At 42.3% G+C, this 25,000-nt stretch overlaps 66 non-coding genes and 4 pseudogenes across 66 annotated transcripts; all 70 read right to left on the reverse strand.

Moving 5' to 3' along the window:
* Positions 1–118: 118 nt before the first annotated feature.
* LOC135569331 (5S ribosomal RNA) lies at positions 119–237 on the reverse strand. The gene has a single exon (XR_010462919.1). It is a non-coding gene; the product is annotated as a 5S ribosomal RNA (ribosomal RNA).
* A 243-nt stretch (positions 238–480) lies between these two features.
* LOC135569332 (5S ribosomal RNA) lies at positions 481–599 on the reverse strand. The gene has a single exon (XR_010462920.1). It is a non-coding gene; the product is annotated as a 5S ribosomal RNA (ribosomal RNA).
* A 242-nt stretch (positions 600–841) lies between these two features.
* LOC135569333 (5S ribosomal RNA) lies at positions 842–960 on the reverse strand. Its single transcript, XR_010462921.1, has one exon. It is a non-coding gene; the product is annotated as a 5S ribosomal RNA (ribosomal RNA).
* Positions 961–1,202: 242 nt separating this feature from the next.
* On the reverse strand, positions 1,203–1,321 carry LOC135569334 (5S ribosomal RNA). The gene has a single exon (XR_010462922.1). It is a non-coding gene; the product is annotated as a 5S ribosomal RNA (ribosomal RNA).
* Positions 1,322–1,562: 241 nt separating this feature from the next.
* On the reverse strand, positions 1,563–1,680 carry LOC135569691 (5S ribosomal RNA; annotated as a pseudogene).
* Positions 1,681–1,923: 243 nt separating this feature from the next.
* LOC135569335 (5S ribosomal RNA) lies at positions 1,924–2,042 on the reverse strand. The gene has a single exon (XR_010462923.1). It is a non-coding gene; the product is annotated as a 5S ribosomal RNA (ribosomal RNA).
* A 245-nt stretch (positions 2,043–2,287) lies between these two features.
* Positions 2,288–2,406, reverse strand: LOC135569336 (5S ribosomal RNA). Its single transcript, XR_010462924.1, has one exon. It is a non-coding gene; the product is annotated as a 5S ribosomal RNA (ribosomal RNA).
* A 243-nt stretch (positions 2,407–2,649) lies between these two features.
* On the reverse strand, positions 2,650–2,768 carry LOC135569337 (5S ribosomal RNA). The gene has a single exon (XR_010462925.1). It is a non-coding gene; the product is annotated as a 5S ribosomal RNA (ribosomal RNA).
* A 242-nt stretch (positions 2,769–3,010) lies between these two features.
* LOC135569338 (5S ribosomal RNA) lies at positions 3,011–3,129 on the reverse strand. Its single transcript, XR_010462926.1, has one exon. It is a non-coding gene; the product is annotated as a 5S ribosomal RNA (ribosomal RNA).
* A 243-nt stretch (positions 3,130–3,372) lies between these two features.
* On the reverse strand, positions 3,373–3,491 carry LOC135569339 (5S ribosomal RNA). The gene has a single exon (XR_010462927.1). It is a non-coding gene; the product is annotated as a 5S ribosomal RNA (ribosomal RNA).
* A 229-nt stretch (positions 3,492–3,720) lies between these two features.
* LOC135569341 (5S ribosomal RNA) lies at positions 3,721–3,839 on the reverse strand. The gene has a single exon (XR_010462929.1). It is a non-coding gene; the product is annotated as a 5S ribosomal RNA (ribosomal RNA).
* A 242-nt stretch (positions 3,840–4,081) lies between these two features.
* LOC135569342 (5S ribosomal RNA) lies at positions 4,082–4,200 on the reverse strand. The gene has a single exon (XR_010462930.1). It is a non-coding gene; the product is annotated as a 5S ribosomal RNA (ribosomal RNA).
* A 231-nt stretch (positions 4,201–4,431) lies between these two features.
* On the reverse strand, positions 4,432–4,550 carry LOC135569343 (5S ribosomal RNA). Its single transcript, XR_010462931.1, has one exon. It is a non-coding gene; the product is annotated as a 5S ribosomal RNA (ribosomal RNA).
* A 232-nt stretch (positions 4,551–4,782) lies between these two features.
* Positions 4,783–4,901, reverse strand: LOC135569344 (5S ribosomal RNA). Its single transcript, XR_010462932.1, has one exon. It is a non-coding gene; the product is annotated as a 5S ribosomal RNA (ribosomal RNA).
* Positions 4,902–5,144: 243 nt separating this feature from the next.
* LOC135569345 (5S ribosomal RNA) lies at positions 5,145–5,263 on the reverse strand. The gene has a single exon (XR_010462933.1). It is a non-coding gene; the product is annotated as a 5S ribosomal RNA (ribosomal RNA).
* A 242-nt stretch (positions 5,264–5,505) lies between these two features.
* LOC135569346 (5S ribosomal RNA) lies at positions 5,506–5,624 on the reverse strand. Its single transcript, XR_010462934.1, has one exon. It is a non-coding gene; the product is annotated as a 5S ribosomal RNA (ribosomal RNA).
* A 231-nt stretch (positions 5,625–5,855) lies between these two features.
* LOC135569347 (5S ribosomal RNA) lies at positions 5,856–5,974 on the reverse strand. The gene has a single exon (XR_010462935.1). It is a non-coding gene; the product is annotated as a 5S ribosomal RNA (ribosomal RNA).
* Positions 5,975–6,216: 242 nt separating this feature from the next.
* On the reverse strand, positions 6,217–6,335 carry LOC135569348 (5S ribosomal RNA). Its single transcript, XR_010462936.1, has one exon. It is a non-coding gene; the product is annotated as a 5S ribosomal RNA (ribosomal RNA).
* A 242-nt stretch (positions 6,336–6,577) lies between these two features.
* Positions 6,578–6,696, reverse strand: LOC135569349 (5S ribosomal RNA). Its single transcript, XR_010462937.1, has one exon. It is a non-coding gene; the product is annotated as a 5S ribosomal RNA (ribosomal RNA).
* A 242-nt stretch (positions 6,697–6,938) lies between these two features.
* Positions 6,939–7,057, reverse strand: LOC135569350 (5S ribosomal RNA). Its single transcript, XR_010462938.1, has one exon. It is a non-coding gene; the product is annotated as a 5S ribosomal RNA (ribosomal RNA).
* Positions 7,058–7,300: 243 nt separating this feature from the next.
* On the reverse strand, positions 7,301–7,419 carry LOC135569352 (5S ribosomal RNA). The gene has a single exon (XR_010462940.1). It is a non-coding gene; the product is annotated as a 5S ribosomal RNA (ribosomal RNA).
* Positions 7,420–7,660: 241 nt separating this feature from the next.
* LOC135569353 (5S ribosomal RNA) lies at positions 7,661–7,779 on the reverse strand. The gene has a single exon (XR_010462941.1). It is a non-coding gene; the product is annotated as a 5S ribosomal RNA (ribosomal RNA).
* A 242-nt stretch (positions 7,780–8,021) lies between these two features.
* On the reverse strand, positions 8,022–8,140 carry LOC135569354 (5S ribosomal RNA). Its single transcript, XR_010462942.1, has one exon. It is a non-coding gene; the product is annotated as a 5S ribosomal RNA (ribosomal RNA).
* Positions 8,141–8,371: 231 nt separating this feature from the next.
* LOC135569355 (5S ribosomal RNA) lies at positions 8,372–8,490 on the reverse strand. Its single transcript, XR_010462943.1, has one exon. It is a non-coding gene; the product is annotated as a 5S ribosomal RNA (ribosomal RNA).
* A 231-nt stretch (positions 8,491–8,721) lies between these two features.
* On the reverse strand, positions 8,722–8,840 carry LOC135569356 (5S ribosomal RNA). The gene has a single exon (XR_010462944.1). It is a non-coding gene; the product is annotated as a 5S ribosomal RNA (ribosomal RNA).
* A 242-nt stretch (positions 8,841–9,082) lies between these two features.
* Positions 9,083–9,201, reverse strand: LOC135569357 (5S ribosomal RNA). Its single transcript, XR_010462945.1, has one exon. It is a non-coding gene; the product is annotated as a 5S ribosomal RNA (ribosomal RNA).
* A 241-nt stretch (positions 9,202–9,442) lies between these two features.
* LOC135569358 (5S ribosomal RNA) lies at positions 9,443–9,561 on the reverse strand. Its single transcript, XR_010462946.1, has one exon. It is a non-coding gene; the product is annotated as a 5S ribosomal RNA (ribosomal RNA).
* Positions 9,562–9,793: 232 nt separating this feature from the next.
* LOC135569359 (5S ribosomal RNA) lies at positions 9,794–9,912 on the reverse strand. The gene has a single exon (XR_010462947.1). It is a non-coding gene; the product is annotated as a 5S ribosomal RNA (ribosomal RNA).
* A 243-nt stretch (positions 9,913–10,155) lies between these two features.
* Positions 10,156–10,274, reverse strand: LOC135569360 (5S ribosomal RNA). Its single transcript, XR_010462948.1, has one exon. It is a non-coding gene; the product is annotated as a 5S ribosomal RNA (ribosomal RNA).
* A 231-nt stretch (positions 10,275–10,505) lies between these two features.
* On the reverse strand, positions 10,506–10,624 carry LOC135569361 (5S ribosomal RNA). Its single transcript, XR_010462949.1, has one exon. It is a non-coding gene; the product is annotated as a 5S ribosomal RNA (ribosomal RNA).
* A 231-nt stretch (positions 10,625–10,855) lies between these two features.
* LOC135569363 (5S ribosomal RNA) lies at positions 10,856–10,974 on the reverse strand. The gene has a single exon (XR_010462951.1). It is a non-coding gene; the product is annotated as a 5S ribosomal RNA (ribosomal RNA).
* Positions 10,975–11,204: 230 nt separating this feature from the next.
* Positions 11,205–11,323, reverse strand: LOC135569364 (5S ribosomal RNA). Its single transcript, XR_010462952.1, has one exon. It is a non-coding gene; the product is annotated as a 5S ribosomal RNA (ribosomal RNA).
* A 243-nt stretch (positions 11,324–11,566) lies between these two features.
* Positions 11,567–11,685, reverse strand: LOC135569365 (5S ribosomal RNA). Its single transcript, XR_010462953.1, has one exon. It is a non-coding gene; the product is annotated as a 5S ribosomal RNA (ribosomal RNA).
* A 234-nt stretch (positions 11,686–11,919) lies between these two features.
* Positions 11,920–12,038, reverse strand: LOC135569366 (5S ribosomal RNA). The gene has a single exon (XR_010462954.1). It is a non-coding gene; the product is annotated as a 5S ribosomal RNA (ribosomal RNA).
* A 242-nt stretch (positions 12,039–12,280) lies between these two features.
* Positions 12,281–12,399, reverse strand: LOC135569367 (5S ribosomal RNA). Its single transcript, XR_010462955.1, has one exon. It is a non-coding gene; the product is annotated as a 5S ribosomal RNA (ribosomal RNA).
* A 244-nt stretch (positions 12,400–12,643) lies between these two features.
* On the reverse strand, positions 12,644–12,761 carry LOC135569704 (5S ribosomal RNA; annotated as a pseudogene).
* Positions 12,762–13,003: 242 nt separating this feature from the next.
* On the reverse strand, positions 13,004–13,122 carry LOC135569369 (5S ribosomal RNA). The gene has a single exon (XR_010462957.1). It is a non-coding gene; the product is annotated as a 5S ribosomal RNA (ribosomal RNA).
* A 233-nt stretch (positions 13,123–13,355) lies between these two features.
* On the reverse strand, positions 13,356–13,474 carry LOC135569370 (5S ribosomal RNA). Its single transcript, XR_010462958.1, has one exon. It is a non-coding gene; the product is annotated as a 5S ribosomal RNA (ribosomal RNA).
* A 242-nt stretch (positions 13,475–13,716) lies between these two features.
* Positions 13,717–13,835, reverse strand: LOC135569371 (5S ribosomal RNA). The gene has a single exon (XR_010462959.1). It is a non-coding gene; the product is annotated as a 5S ribosomal RNA (ribosomal RNA).
* A 231-nt stretch (positions 13,836–14,066) lies between these two features.
* Positions 14,067–14,185, reverse strand: LOC135569372 (5S ribosomal RNA). Its single transcript, XR_010462960.1, has one exon. It is a non-coding gene; the product is annotated as a 5S ribosomal RNA (ribosomal RNA).
* Positions 14,186–14,416: 231 nt separating this feature from the next.
* On the reverse strand, positions 14,417–14,535 carry LOC135569373 (5S ribosomal RNA). The gene has a single exon (XR_010462961.1). It is a non-coding gene; the product is annotated as a 5S ribosomal RNA (ribosomal RNA).
* A 241-nt stretch (positions 14,536–14,776) lies between these two features.
* Positions 14,777–14,895, reverse strand: LOC135569375 (5S ribosomal RNA). The gene has a single exon (XR_010462963.1). It is a non-coding gene; the product is annotated as a 5S ribosomal RNA (ribosomal RNA).
* A 231-nt stretch (positions 14,896–15,126) lies between these two features.
* LOC135569376 (5S ribosomal RNA) lies at positions 15,127–15,245 on the reverse strand. The gene has a single exon (XR_010462964.1). It is a non-coding gene; the product is annotated as a 5S ribosomal RNA (ribosomal RNA).
* A 233-nt stretch (positions 15,246–15,478) lies between these two features.
* Positions 15,479–15,597, reverse strand: LOC135569377 (5S ribosomal RNA). The gene has a single exon (XR_010462965.1). It is a non-coding gene; the product is annotated as a 5S ribosomal RNA (ribosomal RNA).
* Positions 15,598–15,839: 242 nt separating this feature from the next.
* Positions 15,840–15,958, reverse strand: LOC135569378 (5S ribosomal RNA). Its single transcript, XR_010462966.1, has one exon. It is a non-coding gene; the product is annotated as a 5S ribosomal RNA (ribosomal RNA).
* Positions 15,959–16,189: 231 nt separating this feature from the next.
* Positions 16,190–16,309, reverse strand: LOC135569706 (5S ribosomal RNA; annotated as a pseudogene).
* A 242-nt stretch (positions 16,310–16,551) lies between these two features.
* On the reverse strand, positions 16,552–16,670 carry LOC135569379 (5S ribosomal RNA). The gene has a single exon (XR_010462967.1). It is a non-coding gene; the product is annotated as a 5S ribosomal RNA (ribosomal RNA).
* A 232-nt stretch (positions 16,671–16,902) lies between these two features.
* LOC135569380 (5S ribosomal RNA) lies at positions 16,903–17,021 on the reverse strand. Its single transcript, XR_010462968.1, has one exon. It is a non-coding gene; the product is annotated as a 5S ribosomal RNA (ribosomal RNA).
* Positions 17,022–17,262: 241 nt separating this feature from the next.
* Positions 17,263–17,381, reverse strand: LOC135569381 (5S ribosomal RNA). The gene has a single exon (XR_010462969.1). It is a non-coding gene; the product is annotated as a 5S ribosomal RNA (ribosomal RNA).
* Positions 17,382–17,612: 231 nt separating this feature from the next.
* Positions 17,613–17,731, reverse strand: LOC135569382 (5S ribosomal RNA). Its single transcript, XR_010462970.1, has one exon. It is a non-coding gene; the product is annotated as a 5S ribosomal RNA (ribosomal RNA).
* A 242-nt stretch (positions 17,732–17,973) lies between these two features.
* On the reverse strand, positions 17,974–18,092 carry LOC135569383 (5S ribosomal RNA). Its single transcript, XR_010462971.1, has one exon. It is a non-coding gene; the product is annotated as a 5S ribosomal RNA (ribosomal RNA).
* Positions 18,093–18,334: 242 nt separating this feature from the next.
* On the reverse strand, positions 18,335–18,451 carry LOC135569707 (5S ribosomal RNA; annotated as a pseudogene).
* A 233-nt stretch (positions 18,452–18,684) lies between these two features.
* On the reverse strand, positions 18,685–18,803 carry LOC135569384 (5S ribosomal RNA). The gene has a single exon (XR_010462972.1). It is a non-coding gene; the product is annotated as a 5S ribosomal RNA (ribosomal RNA).
* A 231-nt stretch (positions 18,804–19,034) lies between these two features.
* Positions 19,035–19,153, reverse strand: LOC135569386 (5S ribosomal RNA). The gene has a single exon (XR_010462974.1). It is a non-coding gene; the product is annotated as a 5S ribosomal RNA (ribosomal RNA).
* Positions 19,154–19,394: 241 nt separating this feature from the next.
* On the reverse strand, positions 19,395–19,513 carry LOC135569387 (5S ribosomal RNA). The gene has a single exon (XR_010462975.1). It is a non-coding gene; the product is annotated as a 5S ribosomal RNA (ribosomal RNA).
* A 227-nt stretch (positions 19,514–19,740) lies between these two features.
* Positions 19,741–19,859, reverse strand: LOC135569388 (5S ribosomal RNA). The gene has a single exon (XR_010462976.1). It is a non-coding gene; the product is annotated as a 5S ribosomal RNA (ribosomal RNA).
* A 242-nt stretch (positions 19,860–20,101) lies between these two features.
* LOC135569389 (5S ribosomal RNA) lies at positions 20,102–20,220 on the reverse strand. The gene has a single exon (XR_010462977.1). It is a non-coding gene; the product is annotated as a 5S ribosomal RNA (ribosomal RNA).
* A 231-nt stretch (positions 20,221–20,451) lies between these two features.
* Positions 20,452–20,570, reverse strand: LOC135569391 (5S ribosomal RNA). The gene has a single exon (XR_010462978.1). It is a non-coding gene; the product is annotated as a 5S ribosomal RNA (ribosomal RNA).
* A 241-nt stretch (positions 20,571–20,811) lies between these two features.
* On the reverse strand, positions 20,812–20,930 carry LOC135569392 (5S ribosomal RNA). The gene has a single exon (XR_010462979.1). It is a non-coding gene; the product is annotated as a 5S ribosomal RNA (ribosomal RNA).
* A 231-nt stretch (positions 20,931–21,161) lies between these two features.
* Positions 21,162–21,280, reverse strand: LOC135569393 (5S ribosomal RNA). Its single transcript, XR_010462980.1, has one exon. It is a non-coding gene; the product is annotated as a 5S ribosomal RNA (ribosomal RNA).
* Positions 21,281–21,522: 242 nt separating this feature from the next.
* On the reverse strand, positions 21,523–21,641 carry LOC135569394 (5S ribosomal RNA). The gene has a single exon (XR_010462981.1). It is a non-coding gene; the product is annotated as a 5S ribosomal RNA (ribosomal RNA).
* Positions 21,642–21,872: 231 nt separating this feature from the next.
* On the reverse strand, positions 21,873–21,991 carry LOC135569395 (5S ribosomal RNA). The gene has a single exon (XR_010462982.1). It is a non-coding gene; the product is annotated as a 5S ribosomal RNA (ribosomal RNA).
* A 242-nt stretch (positions 21,992–22,233) lies between these two features.
* Positions 22,234–22,352, reverse strand: LOC135569396 (5S ribosomal RNA). The gene has a single exon (XR_010462984.1). It is a non-coding gene; the product is annotated as a 5S ribosomal RNA (ribosomal RNA).
* A 231-nt stretch (positions 22,353–22,583) lies between these two features.
* LOC135569398 (5S ribosomal RNA) lies at positions 22,584–22,702 on the reverse strand. Its single transcript, XR_010462986.1, has one exon. It is a non-coding gene; the product is annotated as a 5S ribosomal RNA (ribosomal RNA).
* Positions 22,703–22,933: 231 nt separating this feature from the next.
* Positions 22,934–23,052, reverse strand: LOC135569399 (5S ribosomal RNA). The gene has a single exon (XR_010462987.1). It is a non-coding gene; the product is annotated as a 5S ribosomal RNA (ribosomal RNA).
* A 232-nt stretch (positions 23,053–23,284) lies between these two features.
* LOC135569400 (5S ribosomal RNA) lies at positions 23,285–23,403 on the reverse strand. Its single transcript, XR_010462988.1, has one exon. It is a non-coding gene; the product is annotated as a 5S ribosomal RNA (ribosomal RNA).
* A 231-nt stretch (positions 23,404–23,634) lies between these two features.
* LOC135569401 (5S ribosomal RNA) lies at positions 23,635–23,753 on the reverse strand. Its single transcript, XR_010462989.1, has one exon. It is a non-coding gene; the product is annotated as a 5S ribosomal RNA (ribosomal RNA).
* Positions 23,754–23,995: 242 nt separating this feature from the next.
* On the reverse strand, positions 23,996–24,114 carry LOC135569402 (5S ribosomal RNA). Its single transcript, XR_010462990.1, has one exon. It is a non-coding gene; the product is annotated as a 5S ribosomal RNA (ribosomal RNA).
* A 231-nt stretch (positions 24,115–24,345) lies between these two features.
* On the reverse strand, positions 24,346–24,464 carry LOC135569403 (5S ribosomal RNA). Its single transcript, XR_010462991.1, has one exon. It is a non-coding gene; the product is annotated as a 5S ribosomal RNA (ribosomal RNA).
* Positions 24,465–24,706: 242 nt separating this feature from the next.
* Positions 24,707–24,825, reverse strand: LOC135569404 (5S ribosomal RNA). The gene has a single exon (XR_010462992.1). It is a non-coding gene; the product is annotated as a 5S ribosomal RNA (ribosomal RNA).
* Between the last annotated feature and the right edge of the window lie 175 nt (positions 24,826–25,000).

The raw sequence follows: 25,000 nt of genomic DNA on the forward strand, positions 1-25,000 counted from the left end.
GCCATAATTTGTAGCACAGATTGTTGGATGAAATACAAACTAACCTTGCTTACTTATTTCAAAGCGAGGGCACATATTTCAGCCTTGTGGGAAAAAAACGGACAAAGAGTTGACAAAATGCTTACAGCACCTGGTATTCCCAGGCGGTCTCCCATCCAAGTACTAACCAGGCCCGACCCTGCTTAGCTTCTGAGATCAGACGAGATCAGGCGTACTCAGGACAGTGTGGCCGTAAGCGAGAAACTATCTCTTGGTGCACTATATAAAGTCAAAGTGAGTCTGATTAACAGCTGTTGCATTTTCACCATTTAGATAAGAATCTTTGTGTCACTCAAAATGTGGAAAAAATTGCATATACTGTAGCCATAATTTGTAGCACAGATTGTTGGATGAAATACAAACTAACCTTGCTTACTTATTTCAAAGCGAGGGCACATATTTCAGCCTTGTGGGAAAAAAACGGACAAAGAGTTGACAAAATGCTTACAGCACCTGGTATTCCCAGGCGGTCTCCCATCCAAGTACTAACCAGGCCCGACCCTGCTTAGCTTCTGAGATCAGACGAGATCAGGCGTACTCAGGACAGTGTGGCCGTAAGCGAGAAACTATCTCTTGGTGCACTATATAAAGTCAAAGTGAGTCTGATTAACAGCTGTTGCATTTTCACCATTTAGATAAGAATCTTTGTGTCACTCAAAATGTGGAAAAAATTGCATATACTGTAGCCATAATTTGTAGCACAGATTGTTGGATGAAATACAAACTAACCTTGCTTACTTATTTCAAAGCGAGGGCACATATTTCAGCCTTGTGGGAAAAAACGGACAAAGAGTTGACAAAATGCTTACAGCACCTGGTATTCCCAGGCGGTCTCCCATCCAAGTACTAACCAGGCCCGACCCTGCTTAGCTTCTGAGATCAGACGAGATCAGGCGTACTCAGGACAGTGTGGCCGTAAGCGAGAAACTATCTCTTGGTGCACTATATAAAGTCAAAGTGAGTCTGATTAACAGCTGTTGCATTTTCACCATTTAGATAAGAATCTTTGTGTCACTCAAAATGTGGAAAAATTGCATATACTGTAGCCATAATTTGTAGCACAGATTGTTGGATGAAATACAAACTAACCTTGCTTACTTATTTCAAAGCGAGGGCACATATTTCAGCCTTGTGGGAAAAAAACGGACAAAGAGTTGACAAAATGCTTACAGCACCTGGTATTCCCAGGCGGTCTCCCATCCAAGTACTAACCAGGCCCGACCCTGCTTAGCTTCTGAGATCAGACGAGATCAGGCGTACTCAGGACAGTGTGGCCGTAAGCGAGAAACTATCTCTTGGTGCACTATATAAAGTCAAAGTGAGTCTGATTAACAGCTGTTGCATTTTCACCATTTAGATAAGAATCTTTGTGTCACTCAAAATGTGGAAAAATTGCATATACTGTAGCCATAATTTGTAGCACAGATTGTTGGATGAAATACAAACTAACCTTGCTTACTTATTTCAAAGCGAGGGCACATATTTCAGCCTTGTGGGAAAAAACGGACAAAGAGTTGACAAAATGCTTACAGCACCTGGTATTCCCAGGCGGTCTCCCATCCAAGTACTAACCAGGCCCGACCCTGCTTAGCTTCTGAGATCAGACGAGATCAGGCGTACTCAGGACAGTGTGGCCGTAGCGAGAAACTATCTCTTGGTGCACTATATAAAGTCAAAGTGAGTCTGATTAACAGCTGTTGCATTTTCACCATTTAGATAAGAATCTTTGTGTCACTCAAAATGTGGAAAAAATTGCATATACTGTAGCCATAATTTGTAGCACAGATTGTTGGATGAAATACAAACTAACCTTGCTTACTTATTTCAAAGCGAGGGCACATATTTCAGCCTTGTGGGAAAAAAACGGACAAAGAGTTGACAAAATGCTTACAGCACCTGGTATTCCCAGGCGGTCTCCCATCCAAGTACTAACCAGGCCCGACCCTGCTTAGCTTCTGAGATCAGACGAGATCAGGCGTACTCAGGACAGTGTGGCCGTAAGCGAGAAACTATCTCTTGGTGCACTATATAAAGTCAAAGTGAGTCTGATTAACAGCTGTTGCATTTTCACCATTTAGATAAGAATCTTTGTGTCACTCAAAATGTGGAAAAAATTGCATATACTGTAGCCATAATTTGTAGCACAGATTGTTGGATGAAATACAAACTAACCTTGCTTACTTATTTCAAAGCGAGGGCACATATTTCAGCCTTGTGGGAAAAAAAAACGGACAAAGAGTTGACAAAATGCTTACAGCACCTGGTATTCCCAGGCGGTCTCCCATCCAAGTACTAACCAGGCCCGACCCTGCTTAGCTTCTGAGATCAGACGAGATCAGGCGTACTCAGGACAGTGTGGCCGTAAGCGAGAAACTATCTCTTGGTGCACTATATAAAGTCAAAGTGAGTCTGATTAACAGCTGTTGCATTTTCACCATTTAGATAAGAATCTTTGTGTCACTCAAAATGTGGAAAAAATTGCATATACTGTAGCCATAATTTGTAGCACAGATTGTTGGATGAAATACAAACTAACCTTGCTTACTTATTTCAAAGCGAGGGCACATATTTCAGCCTTGTGGGAAAAAAACGGACAAAGAGTTGACAAAATGCTTACAGCACCTGGTATTCCCAGGCGGTCTCCCATCCAAGTACTAACCAGGCCCGACCCTGCTTAGCTTCTGAGATCAGACGAGATCAGGCGTACTCAGGACAGTGTGGCCGTAAGCGAGAAACTATCTCTTGGTGCACTATATAAAGTCAAAGTGAGTCTGATTAACAGCTGTTGCATTTTCACCATTTAGATAAGAATCTTTGTGTCACTCAAAATGTGGAAAAAATTGCATATACTGTAGCCATAATTTGTAGCACAGATTGTTGGATGAAATACAAACTAACCTTGCTTACTTATTTCAAAGCGAGGGCACATATTTCAGCCTTGTGGGAAAAAACGGACAAAGAGTTGACAAAATGCTTACAGCACCTGGTATTCCCAGGCGGTCTCCCATCCAAGTACTAACCAGGCCCGACCCTGCTTAGCTTCTGAGATCAGACGAGATCAGGCGTACTCAGGACAGTGTGGCCGTAAGCGAGAAACTATCTCTTGGTGCACTATATAAAGTCAAAGTGAGTCTGATTAACAGCTGTTGCATTTTCACCATTTAGATAAGAATCTTTGTGTCACTCAAAATGTGGAAAAAATTGCATATACTGTAGCCATAATTTGTAGCACAGATTGTTGGATGAAATACAAACTAACCTTGCTTACTTATTTCAAAGCGAGGGCACATATTTCAGCCTTGTGGGAAAAAAACGGACAAAGAGTTGACAAAATGCTTACAGCACCTGGTATTCCCAGGCGGTCTCCCATCCAAGTACTAACCAGGCCCGACCCTGCTTAGCTTCTGAGATCAGACGAGATCAGGCGTACTCAGGACAGTGTGGCCGTAAGCGAGAAACTATCTCTTGGTGCACTATATAAAGTCAAAGTGAGTCTGATTAACAGCTGTTGCATTTTCACCATTTAGATAAGAATCTTTGTGTCACTCAAAATTGCAAAACTGTAGCCATAATTTGTAGCACAGATTGTTGGATGAAATACAAACTAACCTTGCTTACTTATTTCAAAGCGAGGGCACATATTTCAGCCTTGTGGGAAAAACGGACAAAGAGTTGACAAAATGCTTACAGCACCTGGTATTCCCAGGCGGTCTCCCATCCAAGTACTAACCAGGCCCGACCCTGCTTAGCTTCTGAGATCAGACGAGATCAGGCGTACTCAGGACAGTGTGGCCGTAAGCGAGAAACTATCTCTTGGTGCACTATATAAAGTCAAAGTGAGTCTGATTAACAGCTGTTGCATTTTCACCATTTAGATAAGAATCTTTGTGTCACTCAAAATGTGGAAAAAATTGCATATACTGTAGCCATAATTTGTAGCACAGATTGTTGGATGAAATACAAACTAACCTTGCTTACTTATTTCAAAGCGAGGGCACATATTTCAGCCTTGTGGGAAAAAACGGACAAAGAGTTGACAAAATGCTTACAGCACCTGGTATTCCCAGGCGGTCTCCCATCCAAGTACTAACCAGGCCCGACCCTGCTTAGCTTCTGAGATCAGACGAGATCAGGCGTACTCAGGACAGTGTGGCCGTAAGCGAGAAACTATCTCTTGGTGCACTATATAAAGTCAAAGTGAGTCTGATTAACAGCTGTTGCATTTTCACCATTTAGATAAGAATCTTTGTGTCACTCAAAATTGCATATACTGTAGCCATAATTTGTAGCACAGATTGTTGGATGAAATACAAACTAACCTTGCTTACTTATTTCAAAGCGAGGGCACATATTTCAGCCTTGTGGGAAAAAACGGACAAAGAGTTGACAAAATGCTTACAGCACCTGGTATTCCCAGGCGGTCTCCCATCCAAGTACTAACCAGGCCCGACCCTGCTTAGCTTCTGAGATCAGACGAGATCAGGCGTACTCAGGACAGTGTGGCCGTAAGCGAGAAACTATCTCTTGGTGCACTATATAAAGTCAAAGTGAGTCTGATTAACAGCTGTTGCATTTTCACCATTTAGATAAGAATCTTTGTGTCACTCAAAATTGCATATACTGTAGCCATAATTTGTAGCACAGATTGTTGGATGAAATACAAACTAACCTTGCTTACTTATTTCAAAGCGAGGGCACATATTTCAGCCTTGTGGGAAAAAAACGGACAAAGAGTTGACAAAATGCTTACAGCACCTGGTATTCCCAGGCGGTCTCCCATCCAAGTACTAACCAGGCCCGACCCTGCTTAGCTTCTGAGATCAGACGAGATCAGGCGTACTCAGGACAGTGTGGCCGTAAGCGAGAAACTATCTCTTGGTGCACTATATAAAGTCAAAGTGAGTCTGATTAACAGCTGTTGCATTTTCACCATTTAGATAAGAATCTTTGTGTCACTCAAAATGTGGAAAAAATTGCATATACTGTAGCCATAATTTGTAGCACAGATTGTTGGATGAAATACAAACTAACCTTGCTTACTTATTTCAAAGCGAGGGCACATATTTCAGCCTTGTGGGAAAAAAACGGACAAAGAGTTGACAAAATGCTTACAGCACCTGGTATTCCCAGGCGGTCTCCCATCCAAGTACTAACCAGGCCCGACCCTGCTTAGCTTCTGAGATCAGACGAGATCAGGCGTACTCAGGACAGTGTGGCCGTAAGCGAGAAACTATCTCTTGGTGCACTATATAAAGTCAAAGTGAGTCTGATTAACAGCTGTTGCATTTTCACCATTTAGATAAGAATCTTTGTGTCACTCAAAATGTGGAAAAAATTGCATATACTGTAGCCATAATTTGTAGCACAGATTGTTGGATGAAATACAAACTAACCTTGCTTACTTATTTCAAAGCGAGGGCACATATTTCAGCCTTGTGGGAAAAAACGGACAAAGAGTTGACAAAATGCTTACAGCACCTGGTATTCCCAGGCGGTCTCCCATCCAAGTACTAACCAGGCCCGACCCTGCTTAGCTTCTGAGATCAGACGAGATCAGGCGTACTCAGGACAGTGTGGCCGTAAGCGAGAAACTATCTCTTGGTGCACTATATAAAGTCAAAGTGAGTCTGATTAACAGCTGTTGCATTTTCACCATTTAGATAAGAATCTTTGTGTCACTCAAAATTGCATATACTGTAGCCATAATTTGTAGCACAGATTGTTGGATGAAATACAAACTAACCTTGCTTACTTATTTCAAAGCGAGGGCACATATTTCAGCCTTGTGGGAAAAAACGGACAAAGAGTTGACAAAATGCTTACAGCACCTGGTATTCCCAGGCGGTCTCCCATCCAAGTACTAACCAGGCCCGACCCTGCTTAGCTTCTGAGATCAGACGAGATCAGGCGTACTCAGGACAGTGTGGCCGTAAGCGAGAAACTATCTCTTGGTGCACTATATAAAGTCAAAGTGAGTCTGATTAACAGCTGTTGCATTTTCACCATTTAGATAAGAATCTTTGTGTCACTCAAAATGTGGAAAAAATTGCATATACTGTAGCCATAATTTGTAGCACAGATTGTTGGATGAAATACAAACTAACCTTGCTTACTTATTTCAAAGCGAGGGCACATATTTCAGCCTTGTGGGAAAAAACGGACAAAGAGTTGACAAAATGCTTACAGCACCTGGTATTCCCAGGCGGTCTCCCATCCAAGTACTAACCAGGCCCGACCCTGCTTAGCTTCTGAGATCAGACGAGATCAGGCGTACTCAGGACAGTGTGGCCGTAAGCGAGAAACTATCTCTTGGTGCACTATATAAAGTCAAAGTGAGTCTGATTAACAGCTGTTGCATTTTCACCATTTAGATAAGAATCTTTGTGTCACTCAAAATGTGGAAAAAATTGCATATACTGTAGCCATAATTTGTAGCACAGATTGTTGGATGAAATACAAACTAACCTTGCTTACTTATTTCAAAGCGAGGGCACATATTTCAGCCTTGTGGGAAAAAACGGACAAAGAGTTGACAAAATGCTTACAGCACCTGGTATTCCCAGGCGGTCTCCCATCCAAGTACTAACCAGGCCCGACCCTGCTTAGCTTCTGAGATCAGACGAGATCAGGCGTACTCAGGACAGTGTGGCCGTAAGCGAGAAACTATCTCTTGGTGCACTATATAAAGTCAAAGTGAGTCTGATTAACAGCTGTTGCATTTTCACCATTTAGATAAGAATCTTTGTGTCACTCAAAATGTGGAAAAAATTGCATATACTGTAGCCATAATTTGTAGCACAGATTGTTGGATGAAATACAAACTAACCTTGCTTACTTATTTCAAAGCGAGGGCACATATTTCAGCCTTGTGGGAAAAAACGGACAAAGAGTTGACAAAATGCTTACAGCACCTGGTATTCCCAGGCGGTCTCCCATCCAAGTACTAACCAGGCCCGACCCTGCTTAGCTTCTGAGATCAGACGAGATCAGGCGTACTCAGGACAGTGTGGCCGTAAGCGAGAAACTATCTCTTGGTGCACTATATAAAGTCAAAGTGAGTCTGATTAACAGCTGTTGCATTTTCACCATTTAGATAAGAATCTTTGTGTCACTCAAAATGTGGAAAAATTGCATATACTGTAGCCATAATTTGTAGCACAGATTGTTGCGGATGAAATACAAACTAACCTTGCTTACTTATTTCAAAGCGAGGGCACATATTTCAGCCTTGTGGGAAAAAACGGACAAAGAGTTGACAAAATGCTTACAGCACCTGGTATTCCCAGGCGGTCTCCCATCCAAGTACTAACCAGGCCCGACCCTGCTTAGCTTCTGAGATCAGACGAGATCAGGCGTACTCAGGACAGTGTGGCCGTAAGCGAGAAACTATCTCTTGGTGCACTATATAAAGTCAAAGTGAGTCTGATTAACAGCTGTTGCATTTTCACCATTTAGATAAGAATCTTTGTGTCACTCAAAATGTGGAAAAATTGCATATACTGTAGCCATAATTTGTAGCACAGATTGTTGGATGAAATACAAACTAACCTTGCTTACTTATTTCAAAGCGAGGGCACATATTTCAGCCTTGTGGGAAAAAACGGACAAAGAGTTGACAAAATGCTTACAGCACCTGGTATTCCCAGGCGGTCTCCCATCCAAGTACTAACCAGGCCCGACCCTGCTTAGCTTCTGAGATCAGACGAGATCAGGCGTACTCAGGACAGTGTGGCCGTAAGCGAGAAACTATCTCTTGGTGCACTATATAAAGTCAAAGTGAGTCTGATTAACAGCTGTTGCATTTTCACCATTTAGATAAGAATCTTTGTGTCACTCAAAATGTGGAAAAAATTGCATATACTGTAGCCATAATTTGTAGCACAGATTGTTGGATGAAATACAAACTAACCTTGCTTACTTATTTCAAAGCGAGGGCACATATTTCAGCCTTGTGGGAAAAAACGGACAAAGAGTTGACAAAATGCTTACAGCACCTGGTATTCCCAGGCGGTCTCCCATCCAAGTACTAACCAGGCCCGACCCTGCTTAGCTTCTGAGATCAGACGAGATCAGGCGTACTCAGGACAGTGTGGCCGTAAGCGAGAAACTATCTCTTGGTGCACTATATAAAGTCAAAGTGAGTCTGATTAACAGCTGTTGCATTTTCACCATTTAGATAAGAATCTTTGTGTCACTCAAAATTGCATATACTGTAGCCATAATTTGTAGCACAGATTGTTGGATGAAATACAAACTAACCTTGCTTACTTATTTCAAAGCGAGGGCACATATTTCAGCCTTGTGGGAAAAAACGGACAAAGAGTTGACAAAATGCTTACAGCACCTGGTATTCCCAGGCGGTCTCCCATCCAAGTACTAACCAGGCCCGACCCTGCTTAGCTTCTGAGATCAGACGAGATCAGGCGTACTCAGGACAGTGTGGCCGTAAGCGAGAAACTATCTCTTGGTGCACTATATAAAGTCAAAGTGAGTCTGATTAACAGCTGTTGCATTTTCACCATTTAGATAAGAATCTTTGTGTCACTCAAAATTGCATATACTGTAGCCATAATTTGTAGCACAGATTGTTGGATGAAATACAAACTAACCTTGCTTACTTATTTCAAAGCGAGGGCACATATTTCAGCCTTGTGGGAAAAAACGGACAAAGAGTTGACAAAATGCTTACAGCACCTGGTATTCCCAGGCGGTCTCCCATCCAAGTACTAACCAGGCCCGACCCTGCTTAGCTTCTGAGATCAGACGAGATCAGGCGTACTCAGGACAGTGTGGCCGTAAGCGAGAAACTATCTCTTGGTGCACTATATAAAGTCAAAGTGAGTCTGATTAACAGCTGTTGCATTTTCACCATTTAGATAAGAATCTTTGTGTCACTCAAAATGTGGAAAAAATTGCATATACTGTAGCCATAATTTGTAGCACAGATTGTTGGATGAAATACAAACTAACCTTGCTTACTTATTTCAAAGCGAGGGCACATATTTCAGCCTTGTGGGAAAAAACGGACAAAGAGTTGACAAAATGCTTACAGCACCTGGTATTCCCAGGCGGTCTCCCATCCAAGTACTAACCAGGCCCGACCCTGCTTAGCTTCTGAGATCAGACGAGATCAGGCGTACTCAGGACAGTGTGGCCGTAAGCGAGAAACTATCTCTTGGTGCACTATATAAAGTCAAAGTGAGTCTGATTAACAGCTGTTGCATTTTCACCATTTAGATAAGAATCTTTGTGTCACTCAAAATGTGGAAAAATTGCATATACTGTAGCCATAATTTGTAGCACAGATTGTTGGATGAAATACAAACTAACCTTGCTTACTTATTTCAAAGCGAGGGCACATATTTCAGCCTTGTGGGAAAAAACGGACAAAGAGTTGACAAAATGCTTACAGCACCTGGTATTCCCAGGCGGTCTCCCATCCAAGTACTAACCAGGCCCGACCCTGCTTAGCTTCTGAGATCAGACGAGATCAGGCGTACTCAGGACAGTGTGGCCGTAAGCGAGAAACTATCTCTTGGTGCACTATATAAAGTCAAAGTGAGTCTGATTAACAGCTGTTGCATTTTCACCATTTAGATAAGAATCTTTGTGTCACTCAAAATTGCATATACTGTAGCCATAATTTGTAGCACAGATTGTTGGATGAAATACAAACTAACCTTGCTTACTTATTTCAAAGCGAGGGCACATATTTCAGCCTTGTGGGAAAAAAACGGACAAAGAGTTGACAAAATGCTTACAGCACCTGGTATTCCCAGGCGGTCTCCCATCCAAGTACTAACCAGGCCCGACCCTGCTTAGCTTCTGAGATCAGACGAGATCAGGCGTACTCAGGACAGTGTGGCCGTAAGCGAGAAACTATCTCTTGGTGCACTATATAAAGTCAAAGTGAGTCTGATTAACAGCTGTTGCATTTTCACCATTTAGATAAGAATCTTTGTGTCACTCAAAATGTGGAAAAAATTGCATATACTGTAGCCATAATTTGTAGCACAGATTGTTGGATGAAATACAAACTAACCTTGCTTACTTATTTCAAAGCGAGGGCACATATTTCAGCCTTGTGGGAAAAAAACGGACAAAGAGTTGACAAAATGCTTACAGCACCTGGTATTCCCAGGCGGTCTCCCATCCAAGTACTAACCAGGCCCGACCCTGCTTAGCTTCTGAGATCAGACGAGATCAGGCGTACTCAGGACAGTGTGGCCGTAAGCGAGAAACTATCTCTTGGTGCACTATATAAAGTCAAAGTGAGTCTGATTAACAGCTGTTGCATTTTCACCATTTAGATAAGAATCTTTGTGTCACTCAAAATTGCATATACTGTAGCCATAATTTGTAGCACAGATTGTTGGATGAAATACAAACTAACCTTGCTTACTTATTTCAAAGCGAGGGCACATATTTCAGCCTTGTGGGAAAAAACGGACAAAGAGTTGACAAAATGCTTACAGCACCTGGTATTCCCAGGCGGTCTCCCATCCAAGTACTAACCAGGCCCGACCCTGCTTAGCTTCTGAGATCAGACGAGATCAGGCGTACTCAGGACAGTGTGGCCGTAAGCGAGAAACTATCTCTTGGTGCACTATATAAAGTCAAAGTGAGTCTGATTAACAGCTGTTGCATTTTCACCATTTAGATAAGAATCTTTGTGTCACTCAAAATTGCATATACTGTAGCCATAATTTGTAGCACAGATTGTTGGATGAAATACAAACTAACCTTGCTTACTTATTTCAAAGCGAGGGCACATATTTCAGCCTTGTGGGAAAAAACGGACAAAGAGTTGACAAAATGCTTACAGCACCTGGTATTCCCAGGCGGTCTCCCATCCAAGTACTAACCAGGCCCGACCCTGCTTAGCTTCTGAGATCAGACGAGATCAGGCGTACTCAGGACAGTGTGGCCGTAAGCGAGAAACTATCTCTTGGTGCACTATATAAAGTCAAAGTGAGTCTGATTAACAGCTGTTGCATTTTCACCATTTAGATAAGAATCTTTGTGTCACTCAAAATTGCATATACTGTAGCCATAATTTGTAGCACAGATTGTTGGATGAAATACAAACTAACCTTGCTTACTTATTTCAAAGCGAGGGCACATATTTCAGCCTTGTGGGAAAAAACGGACAAAGAGTTGACAAATGCTTACAGCACCTGGTATTCCCAGGCGGTCTCCCATCCAAGTACTAACCAGGCCCGACCCTGCTTAGCTTCTGAGATCAGACGAGATCAGGCGTACTCAGGACAGTGTGGCCGTAAGCGAGAAACTATCTCTTGGTGCACTATATAAAGTCAAAGTGAGTCTGATTAACAGCTGTTGCATTTTCACCATTTAGATAAGAATCTTTGTGTCACTCAAAATGTGGAAAAAATTGCATATACTGTAGCCATAATTTGTAGCACAGATTGTTGGATGAAATACAAACTAACCTTGCTTACTTATTTCAAAGCGAGGGCACATATTTCAGCCTTGTGGGAAAAAAACGGACAAAGAGTTGACAAAATGCTTACAGCACCTGGTATTCCCAGGCGGTCTCCCATCCAAGTACTAACCAGGCCCGACCCTGCTTAGCTTCTGAGATCAGACGAGATCAGGCGTACTCAGGACAGTGTGGCCGTAAGCGAGAAACTATCTCTTGGTGCACTATATAAAGTCAAAGTGAGTCTGATTAACAGCTGTTGCATTTTCACCATTTAGATAAGAATCTTTGTGTCACTCAAAATGTTGCATATACTGTAGCCATAATTTGTAGCACAGATTGTTGGATGAAATACAAACTAACCTTGCTTACTTATTTCAAAGCGAGGGCACATATTTCAGCCTTGTGGGAAAAAAACGGACAAAGAGTTGACAAAATGCTTACAGCACCTGGTATTCCCAGGCGGTCTCCCATCCAAGTACTAACCAGGCCCGACCCTGCTTAGCTTCTGAGATCAGACGAGATCAGGCGTACTCAGGACAGTGTGGCCGTAAGCGAGAAACTATCTCTTGGTGCACTATATAAAGTCAAAGTGAGTCTGATTAACAGCTGTTGCATTTTCACCATTTAGATAAGAATCTTTGTGTCACTCAAAATGTGGAAAAAATTGCATATACTGTAGCCATAATTTGTAGCACAGATTGTTGGATGAAATACAAACTAACCTTGCTTACTTATTTCAAAGCGAGGGCACATATTTCAGCCTTGTGGGAAAAAACGGACAAAGAGTTGACAAAATGCTTACAGCACCTGGTATTCCCAGGCGGTCTCCCATCCAAGTACTAACCAGGCCCGACCCTGCTTAGCTTCTGAGATCAGACGAGATCAGGCGTACTCAGGACAGTGTGGCCGTAAGCGAGAAACTATCTCTTGGTGCACTATATAAAGTCAAAGTGAGTCTGATTAACAGCTGTTGCATTTTCACCATTTAGATAAGAATCTTTGTGTCACTCAAAATGTGGAAAAAATTGCATATACTGTAGCCATAATTTGTAGCACAGATTGTTGGATGAAATACAAACTAACCTTGCTTACTTATTTCAAAGCGAGGGCACATATTTCAGCCTTGTGGGAAAAAAAACGGACAAAGAGTTGACAAAATGCTTACAGCACCTGGTATTCCCAGGCGGTCTCCCATCCAAGTACTAACCAGGCCCGACCCTGCTTAGTTCTGAGATCAGACGAGATCAGGCGTACTCAGGACAGTGTGGCCGTAAGCGAGAAACTATCTCTTGGTGCACTATATAAAGTCAAAGTGAGTCTGATTAACAGCTGTTGCATTTTCACCATTTAGATAAGAATCTTTGTGTCACTCAAAATGTGGAAAAAATTGCATATACTGTAGCCATAATTTGTAGCACAGATTGTTGGATGAAATACAAACTAACCTTGCTTACTTATTTCAAAGCGAGGGCACATATTTCAGCCTTGTGGGAAAAAACGGACAAAGAGTTGACAAAATGCTTACAGCACCTGGTATTCCCAGGCGGTCTCCCATCCAAGTACTAACCAGGCCCGACCCTGCTTAGCTTCTGAGATCAGACGAGATCAGGCGTACTCAGGACAGTGTGGCCGTAAGCGAGAAACTATCTCTTGGTGCACTATATAAAGTCAAAGTGAGTCTGATTAACAGCTGTTGCATTTTCACCATTTAGATAAGAATCTTTGTGTCACTCAAAATGTGGCATATACTGTAGCCATAATTTGTAGCACAGATTGTTGGATGAAATACAAACTAACCTTGCTTACTTATTTCAAAGCGAGGGCACATATTTCAGCCTTGTGGGAAAAAACGGACAAAGAGTTGACAAAATGCTTACAGCACCTGGTATTCCCAGGCGGTCTCCCATCCAAGTACTAACCAGGCCCGACCCTGCTTAGCTTCTGAGATCAGACGAGATCAGGCGTACTCAGGACAGTGTGGCCGTAAGCGAGAAACTATCTCTTGGTGCACTATATAAAGTCAAAGTGAGTCTGATTAACAGCTGTTGCATTTTCACCATTTAGATAAGAATCTTTGTGTCACTCAAAATGTGGAAAAAATTGCATATACTGTAGCCATAATTTGTAGCACAGATTGTTGGATGAAATACAAACTAACCTTGCTTACTTATTTCAAAGCGAGGGCACATATTTCAGCCTTGTGGGAAAAAACGGACAAAGAGTTGACAAAATGCTTACAGCACCTGGTATTCCCAGGCGGTCTCCCATCCAAGTACTAACCAGGCCCGACCCTGCTTAGCTTCTGAGATCAGACGAGATCAGGCGTACTCAGGACAGTGTGGCCGTAAGCGAGAAACTATCTCTTGGTGCACTATATAAAGTCAAAGTGAGTCTGATTAACAGCTGTTGCATTTTCACCATTTAGATAAGAATCTTTGTGTCACTCAAAATTGCATATACTGTAGCCATAATTTGTAGCACAGATTGTTGGATGAAATACAAACTAACCTTGCTTACTTATTTCAAAGCGAGGGCACATATTTCAGCCTTGTGGGAAAAAACGGACAAAGAGTTGACAAAATGCTTACAGCACCTGGTATTCCCAGGCGGTCTCCCATCCAAGTACTAACCAGGCCCGACCCTGCTTAGCTTCTGAGATCAGACGAGATCAGGCGTACTCAGGACAGTGTGGCCGTAAGCGAGAAACTATCTCTTGGTGCACTATATAAAGTCAAAGTGAGTCTGATTAACAGCTGTTGCATTTTCACCATTTAGATAAGAATCTTTGTGTCACTCAAAATTGCATATACTGTAGCCATAATTTGTAGCACAGATTGTTGGATGAAATACAAACTAACCTTGCTTACTTATTTCAAAGCGAGGGCACATATTTCAGCCTTGTGGGAAAAAACGGACAAAGAGTTGACAAAATGCTTACAGCACCTGGTATTCCCAGGCGGTCTCCCATCCAAGTACTAACCAGGCCCGACCCTGCTTAGCTTCTGAGATCAGACGAGATCAGGCGTACTCAGGACAGTGTGGCCGTAAGCGAGAAACTATCTCTTGGTGCACTATATAAAGTCAAAGTGAGTCTGATTAACAGCTGTTGCATTTTCACCATTTAGATAAGAATCTTTGTGTCACTCAAAATGTGGAAAAAATTGCATATACTGTAGCCATAATTTGTAGCACAGATTGTTGGATGAAATACAAACTAACCTTGCTTACTTATTTCAAGCGAGGGCACATATTTCAGCCTTGTGGGAAAAAACGGACAAAGAGTTGACAAAATGCTTACAGCACCTGGTATTCCCAGGCGGTCTCCCATCCAAGTACTAACCAGGCCCGACCCTGCTTAGCTTCTGAGATCAGACGAGATCAGGCGTACTCAGGACAGTGTGGCCGTAAGCGAGAAACTATCTCTTGGTGCACTATATAAAGTCAAAGTGAGTCTGATTAACAGCTGTTGCATTTTCACCATTTAGATAAGAATCTTTGTGTCACTCAAAATTGCATATACTGTAGCCATAATTTGTAGCACAGATTGTTGGATGAAATACAAACTAACCTTGCTTACTTATTTCAAAGCGAGGGCACATATTTCAGCCTTGTGGGAAAAAACGGACAAAGAGTTGACAAAATGCTTACAGCACCTGGTATTCCCAGGCGGTCTCCCATCCAAGTACTAACCAGGCCCGACCCTGCTTAGCTTCTGAGATCAGACGAGATCAGGCGTACTCAGGACAGTGTGGCCGTAAGCGAGAAACTATCTCTTGGTGCACTATATAAAGTCAAAGTGAGTCTGATTAACAGCTGTTGCATTTTCACCATTTAGATAAGAATCTTTGTGTCACTCAAAAAATTGCATATACTGTAGCCATAATTTGTAGCACAGATTGTTGGATGAAATACAAACTAACCTTGCTTACTTATTTCAAAGCGAGGGCACATATTTCAGCCTTGTGGGAAAAAACGGACAAAGAGTTGACAAAATGCTTACAGCACCTGGTATTCCCAGGCGGTCTCCCATCCAAGTACTAACCAGGCCCGACCCTGCTTAGCTTCTGAGATCAGACGAGATCAGGCGTACTCAGGACAGTGTGGCCGTAAGCGAGAAACTATCTCTTGGTGCACTATATAAAGTCAAAGTGAGTCTGATTAACAGCTGTTGCATTTTCACCATTTAGATAAGAATCTTTGTGTCACTCAAAATGTGGAAAAAATTGCATATACTGTAGCCATAATTTGTAGCACAGATTGTTGGATGAAATACAAACTAACCTTGCTTACTTATTTCAAAGCGAGGGCACATATTTCAGCCTTGTGGGAAAAAACGGACAAAGAGTTGACAAAATGCTTACAGCACCTGGTATTCCCAGGCGGTCTCCCATCCAAGTACTAACCAGGCCCGACCCTGCTTAGCTTCTGAGATCAGACGAGATCAGGCGTACTCAGGACAGTGTGGCCGTAAGCGAGAAACTATCTCTTGGTGCACTATATAAAGTCAAAGTGAGTCTGATTAACAGCTGTTGCATTTTCACCATTTAGATAAGAATCTTTGTGTCACTCAAAATTGCATATACTGTAGCCATAATTTGTAGCACAGATTGTTGGATGAAATACAAACTAACCTTGCTTACTTATTTCAAAGCGAGGGCACATATTTCAGCCTTGTGGGAAAAAACGGACAAAGAGTTGACAAAATGCTTACAGCACCTGGTATTCCCAGGCGGTCTCCAATTCCAAGTACTAACCAGGCCCGACCCTGCTTAGCTTCTGAGATCAGACGAGATCAGGCGTACTCAGGACAGTGTGGCCGTAAGCGAGAAACTATCTCTTGGTGCACTATATAAAGTCAAAGTGAGTCTGATTAACAGCTGTTGCATTTTCACCATTTAGATAAGAATCTTTGTGTCACTCAAAATGTGGAAAAAATTGCATATACTGTAGCCATAATTTGTAGCACAGATTGTTGGATGAAATACAAACTAACCTTGCTTACTTATTTCAAAGCGAGGGCACATATTTCAGCCTTGTGGGAAAAAACGGACAAAGAGTTGACAAAATGCTTACAGCACCTGGTATTCCCAGGCGGTCTCCCATCCAAGTACTAACCAGGCCCGACCCTGCTTAGCTTCTGAGATCAGACGAGATCAGGCGTACTCAGGACAGTGTGGCCGTAAGCGAGAAACTATCTCTTGGTGCACTATATAAAGTCAAAGTGAGTCTGATTAACAGCTGTTGCATTTTCACCATTTAGATAAGAATCTTTGTGTCACTCAAAATTGCATATACTGTAGCCATAATTTGTAGCACAGATTGTTGGATGAAATACAAACTAACCTTGCTTACTTATTTCAAAGCGAGGGCACATATTTCAGCCTTGTGGGAAAAAAACGGACAAAGAGTTGACAAAATGCTTACAGCACCTGGTATTCCCAGGCGGTCTCCCATCCAAGTACTAACCAGGCCCGACCCTGCTTAGCTTCTGAGATCAGACGAGATCAGGCGTACTCAGGACAGTGTGGCCGTAAGCGAGAAACTATCTCTTGGTGCACTATATAAAGTCAAAGTGAGTCTGATTAACAGCTGTTGCATTTTCACCATTTAGATAAGAATCTTTGTGTCACTCAAAATGTGGAAAAATTGCATATACTGTAGCCATAATTTGTAGCACAGATTGTTGGATGAAATACAAACTAACCTTGCTTACTTATTTCAAAGCGAGGGCACATATTTCAGCCTTGTGGGAAAAAACGGACAAAGAGTTGACAAAATGCTTACAGCACCTGGTATTCCCAGGCGGTCTCCCATCCAAGTACTAACCAGGCCCGACCCTGCTTAGCTTCTGAGATCAGACGAGATCAGGCGTACTCAGGACAGTGTGGCCGTAAGCGAGAAACTATCTCTTGGTGCACTATATAAAGTCAAAGTGAGTCTGATTAACAGCTGTTGCATTTTCACCATTTAGATAAGAATCTTTGTGTCACTCAAAATTGCATATACTGTAGCCATAATTTGTAGCACAGATTGTTGGATGAAATACAAACTAACCTTGCTTACTTATTTCAAAGCGAGGGCACATATTTCAGCCTTGTGGGAAAAAACGGACAAAGAGTTGACAAAATGCTTACAGCACCTGGTATTCCCAGGCGGTCTCCCATCCAAGTACTAACCAGGCCCGACCCTGCTTAGCTTCTGAGATCAGACGAGATCAGGCGTACTCAGGACAGTGTGGCCGTAAGCGAGAAACTATCTCTTGGTGCACTATATAAAGTCAAAGTGAGTCTGATTAACAGCTGTTGCATTTTCACCATTTAGATAAGAATCTTTGTGTCACTCAAAATGTGGAAAAAATTGCATATACTGTAGCCATAATTTGTAGCACAGATTGTTGGATGAAATACAAACTAACCTTGCTTACTTATTTCAAAGCGAGGGCACATATTTCAGCCTTGTGGGAAAAAACGGACAAAGAGTTGACAAAATGCTTACAGCACCTGGTATTCCCAGGCGGTCTCCCATCCAAGTACTAACCAGGCCCGACCCTGCTTAGCTTCTGAGATCAGACGAGATCAGGCGTACTCAGGACAGTGTGGCCGTAAGCGAGAAACTATCTCTTGGTGCACTATATAAAGTCAAAGTGAGTCTGATTAACAGCTGTTGCATTTTCACCATTTAGATAAGAATCTTTGTGTCACTCAAAATGTGGAAAAAATTGCATATACTGTAGCCATAATTTGTAGCACAGATTGTTGGATGAAATACAAACTAACCTTGCTTACTTATTTCAAAGCGAGGGCACATATTTCAGCCTTGTGGGAAAAAACGGACAAAGAGTTGACAAAATGCTTACAGCACCTGGTATTCCCAGGCGGTCTCCCATCCAAGTACTAACCAGGCCCGACCCTGCTTAGCTTGAGATCAGACGAGATCAGGCGTACTCAGGACAGTGTGGCCGTAAGCGAGAAACTATCTCTTGGTGCACTATATAAAGTCAAAGTGAGTCTGATTAACAGCTGTTGCATTTTCACCATTTAGATAAGAATCTTTGTGTCACTCAAAATGTTGCATATACTGTAGCCATAATTTGTAGCACAGATTGTTGGATGAAATACAAACTAACCTTGCTTACTTATTTCAAAGCGAGGGCACATATTTCAGCCTTGTGGGAAAAAACGGACAAAGAGTTGACAAAATGCTTACAGCACCTGGTATTCCCAGGCGGTCTCCCATCCAAGTACTAACCAGGCCCGACCCTGCTTAGCTTCTGAGATCAGACGAGATCAGGCGTACTCAGGACAGTGTGGCCGTAAGCGAGAAACTATCTCTTGGTGCACTATATAAAGTCAAAGTGAGTCTGATTAACAGCTGTTGCATTTTCACCATTTAGATAAGAATCTTTGTGTCACTCAAAATTGCATATACTGTAGCCATAATTTGTAGCACAGATTGTTGGATGAAATACAAACTAACCTTGCTTACTTATTTCAAAGCGAGGGCACATATTTCAGCCTTGTGGGAAAAAACGGACAAAGAGTTGACAAAATGCTTACAGCACCTGGTATTCCCAGGCGGTCTCCCATCCAAGTACTAACCAGGCCCGACCCTGCTTAGCTTCTGAGATCAGACGAGATCAGGCGTACTCAGGACAGTGTGGCCGTAAGCGAGAAACTATCTCTTGGTGCACTATATAAAGTCAAAGTGAGTCTGATTAACAGCTGTTGCATTTTCACCATTTAGATAAGAATCTTTGTGTCACTCAAAATGTGGAAAAAATTGCATATACTGTAGCCATAATTTGTAGCACAGATTGTTGGATGAAATACAAACTAACCTTGCTTACTTATTTCAAAGCGAGGGCACATATTTCAGCCTTGTGGGAAAAACGGACAAAGAGTTGACAAAATGCTTACAGCACCTGGTATTCCCAGGCGGTCTCCCATCCAAGTACTAACCAGGCCCGACCCTGCTTAGCTTCTGAGATCAGACGAGATCAGGCGTACTCAGGACAGTGTGGCCGTAAGCGAGAAACTATCTCTTGGTGCACTATATAAAGTCAAAGTGAGTCTGATTAACAGCTGTTGCATTTTCACCATTTAGATAAGAATCTTTGTGTCACTCAAAATTGCATATACTGTAGCCATAATTTGTAGCACAGATTGTTGGATGAAATACAAACTAACCTTGCTTACTTATTTCAAAGCGAGGGCACATATTTCAGCCTTGTGGGAACGGACAAAGAGTTGACAAAATGCTTACAGCACCTGGTATTCCCAGGCGGTCTCCCATCCAAGTACTAACCAGGCCCGACCCTGCTTAGCTTCTGAGATCAGACGAGATCAGGCGTACTCAGGACAGTGTGGCCGTAAGCGAGAAACTATCTCTTGGTGCACTATATAAAGTCAAAGTGAGTCTGATTAACAGCTGTTGCATTTTCACCATTTAGATAAGAATCTTTGTGTCACTCAAAATGTGGAAAAAATTGCATATACTGTAGCCATAATTTGTAGCACAGATTGTTGGATGAAATACAAACTAACCTTGCTTACTTATTTCAAAGCGAGGGCACATATTTCAGCCTTGTGGGAAAAAACGGACAAAGAGTTGACAAAATGCTTACAGCACCTGGTATTCCCAGGCGGTCTCCCATCCAAGTACTAACCAGGCCCGACCCTGCTTAGCTTCTGAGATCAGACGAGATCAGGCGTACTCAGGACAGTGTGGCCGTAAGCGAGAAACTATCTCTTGGTGCACTATATAAAGTCAAAGTGAGTCTGATTAACAGCTGTTGCATTTTCACCATTTAGATAAGAATCTTTGTGTCACTCAAAATTGCATATACTGTAGCCATAATTTGTAGCACAGATTGTTGGATGAAATACAAACTAACCTTGCTTACTTATTTCAAAGCGAGGGCACATATTTCAGCCTTGTGGGAAAAAACGGACAAAGAGTTGACAAAATGCTTACAGCACCTGGTATTCCCAGGCGGTCTCCCATCCAAGTACTAACCAGGCCCGACCCTGCTTAGCTTCTGAGATCAGACGAGATCAGGCGTACTCAGGACAGTGTGGCCGTAAGCGAGAAACTATCTCTTGGTGCACTATATAAAGTCAAAGTGAGTCTGATTAACAGCTGTTGCATTTTCACCATTTAGATAAGAATCTTTGTGTCACTCAAAATGTGGAAAAATTGCATATACTGTAGCCATAATTTGTAGCACAGATTGTTGGATGAAATACAAACTAACCTTGCTTACTTATTTCAAAGCGAGGGCACATATTTCAGCCTTGTGGGAAAAAACGGACAAAGAGTTGACAAAATGCTTACAGCACCTGGTATTCCCAGGCGGTCTCCCATCCAAGTACTAACCAGGCCCGACCCTGCTTAGCTTCTGAGATCAGACGAGATCAGGCGTACTCAGGACAGTGTGGCCGTAAGCGAGAAACTATCTCTTGGTGCACTATATAAAGTCAAAGTGAGTCTGATTAACAGCTGTTGCATTTTCACCATTTAGATAAGAATCTTTGTGTCACTCAAAATTGCATATACTGTAGCCATAATTTGTAGCACAGATTGTTGGATGAAATACAAACTAACCTTGCTTACTTATTTCAAAGCGAGGGCACATATTTCAGCCTTGTGGGAAAAAACGGACAAAGAGTTGACAAAATGCTTACAGCACCTGGTATTCCCAGGCGGTCTCCCATCCAAGTACTAACCAGGCCCGACCCTGCTTAGCTTCTGAGATCAGACGAGATCAGGCGTACTCAGGACAGTGTGGCCGTAAGCGAGAAACTATCTCTTGGTGCACTATATAAAGTCAAAGTGAGTCTGATTAACAGCTGTTGCATTTTCACCATTTAGATAAGAATCTTTGTGTCACTCAAAATGTGGAAAAAATTGCATATACTGTAGCCATAATTTGTAGCACAGATTGTTGGATGAAATACAAACTAACCTTGCTTACTTATTTCAAAGCGAGGGCACATATTTCAGCCTTGTGGGAAAAAACGGACAAAGAGTTGACAAAATGCTTACAGCACCTGGTATTCCCAGGCGGTCTCCCATCCAAGTACTAACCAGGCCCGACCCTGCTTAGCTTCTGAGATCAGACGAGATCAGGCGTACTCAGGACAGTGTGGCCGTAAGCGAGAAACTATCTCTTGGTGCACTATATAAAGTCAAAGTGAGTCTGATTAACAGCTGTTGCATTTTCACCATTTAGATAAGAATCTTTGTGTCACTCAAAATTGCATATACTGTAGCCATAATTTGTAGCACAGATTGTTGGATGAAATACAAACTAACCTTGCTTACTTATTTCAAAGCGAGGGCACATATTTCAGCCTTGTGGGAAAAAACGGACAAAGAGTTGACAAAATGCTTACAGCACCTGGTATTCCCAGGCGGTCTCCCATCCAAGTACTAACCAGGCCCGACCCTGCTTAGCTTCTGAGATCAGACGAGATCAGGCGTACTCAGGACAGTGTGGCCGTAAGCGAGAAACTATCTCTTGGTGCACTATATAAAGTCAAAGTGAGTCTGATTAACAGCTGTTGCATTTTCACCATTTAGATAAGAATCTTTGTGTCACTCAAAATGTGGAAAAAATTGCATATACTGTAGCCATAATTTGTAGCACAGATTGTTGGATGAAATACAAACTAACCTTGCTTACTTATTTCAAAGCGAGGGCACATATTTCAGCCTTGTGGGAAAAAACGGACAAAGAGTTGACAAAATGCTTACAGCACCTGGTATTCCCAGGCGGTCTCCCATCCAAGTACTAACCAGGCCCGACCCTGCTTAGCTTCTGAGATCAGACGAGATCAGGCGTACTCAGGACAGTGTGGCCGTAAGCGAGAAACTATCTCTTGGTGCACTATATAAAGTCAAAGTGAGTCTGATTAACAGCTGTTGCATTTTCACCATTTAGATAAGAATCTTTGTGTCACTCAAAATTGCATATACTGTAGCCATAATTTGTAGCACAGATTGTTGGATGAAATACAAACTAACCTTGCTTACTTATTTCAAAGCGAGGGCACATATTTCAGCCTTGTGGGAAAAAACGGACAAAGAGTTGACAAAATGCTTACAGCACCTGGTATTCCCAGGCGGTCTCCCATCCAAGTACTAACCAGGCCCGACCCTGCTTAGCTTCTGAGATCAGACGAGATCAGGCGTACTCAGGACAGTGTGGCCGTAAGCGAGAAACTATCTCTTGGTGCACTATATAAAGTCAAAGTGAGTCTGATTAACAGCTGTTGCATTTTCACCATTTAGATAAGAATCTTTGTGTCACTCAAAATTGCATATACTGTAGCCATAATTTGTAGCACAGATTGTTGGATGAAATACAAACTAACCTTGCTTACTTATTTCAAAGCGAGGGCACATATTTCAGCCTTGTGGGAAAAAACGGACAAAGAGTTGACAAAATGCTTACAGCACCTGGTATTCCCAGGCGGTCTCCCATCCAAGTACTAACCAGGCCCGACCCTGCTTAGCTTCTGAGATCAGACGAGATCAGGCGTACTCAGGACAGTGTGGCCGTAAGCGAGAAACTATCTCTTGGTGCACTATATAAAGTCAAAGTGAGTCTGATTAACAGCTGTTGCATTTTCACCATTTAGATAAGAATCTTTGTGTCACTCAAAATTGCATATACTGTAGCCATAATTTGTAGCACAGATTGTTGGATGAAATACAAACTAACCTTGCTTACTTATTTCAAAGCGAGGGCACATATTTCAGCCTTGTGGGAAAAAAACGGACAAAGAGTTGACAAAATGCTTACAGCACCTGGTATTCCCAGGCGGTCTCCCATCCAAGTACTAACCAGGCCCGACCCTGCTTAGCTTCTGAGATCAGACGAGATCAGGCGTACTCAGGACAGTGTGGCCGTAAGCGAGAAACTATCTCTTGGTGCACTATATAAAGTCAAAGTGAGTCTGATTAACAGCTGTTGCATTTTCACCATTTAGATAAGAATCTTTGTGTCACTCAAAATTGCATATACTGTAGCCATAATTTGTAGCACAGATTGTTGGATGAAATACAAACTAACCTTGCTTACTTATTTCAAAGCGAGGGCACATATTTCAGCCTTGTGGGAAAAAACGGACAAAGAGTTGACAAAATGCTTACAGCACCTGGTATTCCCAGGCGGTCTCCCATCCAAGTACTAACCAGGCCCGACCCTGCTTAGCTTCTGAGATCAGACGAGATCAGGCGTACTCAGGACAGTGTGGCCGTAAGCGAGAAACTATCTCTTGGTGCACTATATAAAGTCAAAGTGAGTCTGATTAACAGCTGTTGCATTTTCACCATTTAGATAAGAATCTTTGTGTCACTCAAAATGTGAAAAAATTGCATATACTGTAGCCATAATTTGTAGCACAGATTGTTGGATGAAATACAAACTAACCTTGCTTACTTATTTCAAAGCGAGGGCACATATTTCAGCCTTGTGGGAAAAAAACGGACAAAGAGTTGACAAAATGCTTACAGCACCTGGTATTCCCAGGCGGTCTCCCATCCAAGTACTAACCAGGCCCGACCCTGCTTAGCTTCTGAGATCAGACGAGATCAGGCGTACTCAGGACAGTGTGGCCGTAAGCGAGAAACTATCTCTTGGTGCACTATATAAAGTCAAAGTGAGTCTGATTAACAGCTGTTGCATTTTCACCATTTAGATAAGAATCTTTGTGTCACTCAAAATTGCATATACTGTAGCCATAATTTGTAGCACAGATTGTTGGATGAAATACAAACTAACCTTGCTTACTTATTTCAAAGCGAGGGCACATATTTCAGCCTTGTGGGAAAAAACGGACAAAGAGTTGACAAAATGCTTACAGCACCTGGTATTCCCAGGCGGTCTCCCATCCAAGTACTAACCAGGCCCGACCCTGCTTAGCTTCTGAGATCAGACGAGATCAGGCGTACTCAGGACAGTGTGGCCGTAAGCGAGAAACTATCTCTTGGTGCACTATATAAAGTCAAAGTGAGTCTGATTAACAGCTGTTGCATTTTCACCATTTAGATAAGAATCTTTGTGTCACTCAAAATGTGGAAAAAATTGCATATACTGTAGCCATAATTTGTAGCACAGATTGTTGGATGAAATACAAACTAACCTTGCTTACTTATTTCAAAGCGAGGGCACATATTTCAGCCTTGTGGGAAAAAACGGACAAAGAGTTGACAAAATGCTTACAGCACCTGGTATTCCCAGGCGGTCTCCCATCCAAGTACTAACCAGGCCCGACCCTGCTTAGCTTCTGAGATCAGACGAGATCAGGCGTACTCAGGACAGTGTGGCCGTAAGCGAGAAACTATCTCTTGGTGCACTATATAAAGTCAAAGTGAGTCTGATTAACAGCTGTTGCATTTTCACCATTTAGATAAGAATCTTTGTGTCACTCAAAATGTGGAAAAAATTGCATATACTGTAGCCATAATTTGTAGCACAGATTGTTGGATGAAATACAAACTAACCTTGCT

The sequence above is a fragment of the Oncorhynchus nerka genome, unplaced genomic scaffold (assembly GCF_034236695.1).
Source record: "Oncorhynchus nerka isolate Pitt River unplaced genomic scaffold, Oner_Uvic_2.0 unplaced_scaffold_1161, whole genome shotgun sequence".
NCBI lineage: Eukaryota > Metazoa > Chordata > Actinopteri > Salmoniformes > Salmonidae > Oncorhynchus > Oncorhynchus nerka.